The sequence below is a fragment of the Palaemon carinicauda genome, chromosome 15 (assembly GCF_036898095.1).
Source record: "Palaemon carinicauda isolate YSFRI2023 chromosome 15, ASM3689809v2, whole genome shotgun sequence".
NCBI lineage: Eukaryota > Metazoa > Arthropoda > Malacostraca > Decapoda > Palaemonidae > Palaemon > Palaemon carinicauda.
In genome coordinates, this window is record NC_090739.1 from 94033128 (window position 1) to 94037197 (window position 4070).

A 4070-nucleotide genomic window follows, 5' to 3' on the forward strand; every position below is an offset into this window, starting at 1 on the left:
AAAGCGTAAGATCGAAATTAGAGACTGGCTTCTTCCGTTTATATATAGGTTTCTACTGCAAAATTATAGAATTATTGCAAAGCTAAAATTTCCATCAATGCTAAAATTGTCCAAAGTAACCAAGTTTGGTAATTGTCGGAATATGATGAATCAAATATAACCACCAAAAAGCTTCATTCTTAACAAACTAAACTGAAACAAAACCTAAATAGAAGATAGACGGACAGAAATCCCTAATAGCCACAATTCATGACAATGGTATCAGTAAAGTTTTGATTGAACTCGCTTCATGTTTCTGAATCAACGTTTCTGTTCCCCAAAGAGGTGTGTGGGCGGTCCCTAACCGTATGGGTATGAATACAACCAAAATACATAATTTTATACGAAGGTATATTTTCCCCCTCCCCCCAAAGAAAAGAGATTATTTAATACACACCAGATCCACTTTATAGCTTATCATTTACTTTTTTTTCTTTTTTTTTTTTTTTTGCTTCAGGGTGCAAGAATTTTATGCTGATTTGAAAAGAGTGCATGCATTGTAAAAGGGTAAAAACCATTGATCGCTAAGAAAGTTCAAGAAATAAGATATTGGCTCCTTACTGTTCTTACAAGAAAGAGGAATATGCCGGGGGAGGGGTTTATCATAATAACAAACCATAAATGAACCATGATTTCGTAAAACAAAAAATGAAAATGCACGTTATTAACGACTACGCCGGCAAAATCAACCAATATCATACGAGGTTCGGGTTTGCATATGTGTTTAGGTGGTCACTGAACATCTTTGGAACATGAGAGCTTGGCCAAAAATGAATGTAAATCCTACATAAGCTTGCAAAGTAGTTAGCGGGTTTGTGTGATCCTTGGGCATATCCAAATATCATACAAAAGTTTGTCATTATCTAAATATTGGATCCAAGTAATTCTATTTGAGAGAGAGAGAGAGAGAGAGAGAGAGAGAGAGAGAGAGAGAGAGAGAGAGAGAGAGAGAGAGAGAGAGAGATCGTAGCTGCTAGGATAATGTAAACGAAGGCTATATCATTCTGACGTATATTAATTAAAATAGTCAGTTTCAATAATAATCATGGATTTTCCACAAAAATGTGATAAGGAATTCAAATATAACAATGTGATGACATTTTTCGATAACCATTTTCGAAAACGATCGCATTTCTTAAAATAATAAGAGGTAAGACTTCTCTCTCTCTCTCTCTCTCTCTCTCTCTCTCTCTCTCTCTCTCTCTCTCTCTCAATATGCATCCCAGACCATCCAAGATGCATCTCAGACCATCCAAGACTGGAAGATGCAAAATACACCGGAAGATGCATTAGCAACTCTCTGGTGGATATACGAGGTGCCTCACACTGAGGGACCTGGGGGAACCCAAACATAAAATAGGGCAATAAGGCTCTCTCTCTCTCTCATATATATATATATATATATATATATATATATATATATATATATATATATATATATATATATATATATATATGGATGGACTTTAAGAAAGCCTTCAACATGATACCACAGATGGATAATAGAATGCCTGAAAATATATGGGGCAGAAGAAAACACCATCAGTTTCCTCAAAAATACAATGCGGAACTGGAATACAGTACTTACAAGCTCTGGAATAAGACTAGTAGAGGTTAATACCAGGAGAGGGATCTTCCCGGGTGACTCACTGTCACCACTACTGTTTGTAGTAGCCATGATTCCCATGACAATAGTACTGCAGAAGATGGATGCTGGGTACCAATTCAAGAAAAGAGGCAATAGAATTAACCATCTGATGTTCATGGACGACATCCAGCTGTATGGTAAGAGCATCAAGGAAATAGATACCTTAGTCCAGACTGTAAGGATTGTATCTTGGGACATCAGGATGGAATTAGTAATAGAAAAATGTACCTTAGTCAACATACAAAAGGGCAAAGTATACAAGGACTGAAGGAATAAAGCTACCAGATGGGAGCAACATCAAACACAGAGGAGGCAGGACACAAATACCTGGGAATAATGGAAGGGGTGGGGGGGGGGATATAAAACCCCAAGAGATGAAGGACACGATCAGAAAAGAATATATGCAGACTCAAGGCGATACCAAGTCAGAACTCAACTCCGGAATTATGATAAATGCCATATACACATGGGCAGTGCCAGTAATCAGATACAGCGCAGAAATATTCGAATAGACGAAGGCAGAACTCCGCAGCATAGACCAAAAAACTAGGAAACATATTACAATACAAAAAGCACTACACCCAAGAGCAAATACGGACAGACTATACATAACATGAGAGGAAGGGGGGATTGGACTATTAAGTATACAGGACTGCGTTATCATCGAGAATAGAGCACTGGGGCAATATCTGAAAACCAGTTAAGACGAGTGGCTCAAGAGGGCATGAGAAGAAGGACTGATAAAAGTAGACAAATACCCAGAAATATACGGAGACAGGAGAATGACAAAACAAAGGACTGGCACAACAAACCAATGAACAGACAATACATAAGACAGACTAAAGAACTAGCCAGCAATGACACGAGGTAATGGCTACTGAGGGGAGGGCTCAAGAAGGAAACTGAAAGAATGATAACAGTGGCACAAGATCAAGCCCTAAGAACCAGATATGTTCAAAGAACGATAGACGGATTTAATATCTCTCCCACATGTAGTAAGCGCAACATGAAAAATGAAACCATAAACCACATAGCAAGCGAATGTCAGCCACTTGCACAGAGCCAGTACAAAAAGAGGCATGATTCAGTGGCAAAAGCCTTCCACTGGAACCTGTGCAAGAAACATCAGCTACCTTCTAGTAATAAGTGGTACGAGCACCAACCTGAGGGAGTGATAGAAAACGATCAGGCAAAGCTCCTCTGGAACTATGGTATCAGAACAGATAGGGTGATACGTGCAGATAGACCAAATGTGACGTTGATTGACAAAAACAAGAAGAAAGTATCACTCATTGATGTCGCAGTACCATGGGACTCAAGAGTTAAAGAGAAAGAGAGGGAAAAATGCATAAGTATCAAGACCTGAAAATAGAAATAAGAAGGATATGGGATATGGCAGTGGAAATTGTACCCATAATCATAGGAGCACTAGGCACAATCCCAAGATCCCCGAAAAGGAATCTATTAAAACTAGAGGCCAATGTAGCTACAGGACTCATGCAGAAGAGTGTGATCCTAGAAACGGCGCACATAATAAGAAAAGTGATTTACTCCTAAGGAGGCAAGATGCAACCCGGAACCCTACACTACAAATGCCACCCAGTTGAAAATAAAACAATAATAATAATAATAATAGTAATAATAATAATAATAATAATAATAATAATAATAATAATAATAATAATAATAATAAAAATAATGATATTGATAATAACGACAATAATAATAATAATAATAATAATAATAATAATAATAATAATAATAATAATAATAGTAATAATAACAATTTTATACCCTTAAACATATTAAGTGCCTGCTAGGGGGTATCATTATATCCTACCTTAACTGATTTAGTAACTTCTTTCGTTTGATGGAAATCCCTTTTCTCCTAACGCCTATTATTTTCTTGTGATAGACATGGAAAATTGATAAAATTTGTAAATAAGGTTTGAATAATACTAAAACATTCTTATTTCTTAATTTAATTAGGAATAGGAATCATAATTTTTGACATACATATTCACACTATCATTATAATTATATCTAAGAAACTAGAAGTCACACAAGTCATAAGATATACCCTTTATTGAATTTTACACAAAAAAAAAAAAAAAAAAAAAAATCACACTTTTTCCGTTATCCATGTATTGGAGACAATTGCTATATATAGAATAATTGCCTAGAGAAAATATATTCAATTAATTTTTCACATATCACACCTTTGTAAAGAACTATTTGGTCAACCGGCTAACAAATGATAGGTTATAATAGTAGGCTACCAACAGTTAACCACTTAGCATTTAAAAGTTAATAGAACTTTATTGAATAAGCAAGACTTACTCTCTTTTCTTAGCATTGCTTGATTCTAGTTCAATAAATCAGA

At 35.7% G+C, this 4070-nt stretch overlaps 1 protein-coding gene across 1 annotated transcript in view; it reads right to left on the reverse strand.

The window, feature by feature from the left end:
• Positions 1–3772: 3772 nt before the first annotated feature.
• Positions 3773–4070, reverse strand: part of LOC137654337 (uncharacterized) — a 114881-nt gene continuing 114583 nt past the window's right edge. Inside the window, exon 4 of the mRNA XM_068387956.1 lies at positions 3773–4070. This exon is cut by the window's right edge and continues 595 nt beyond it. The gene's annotated coding sequence lies outside the window, so the exon portion shown is untranslated.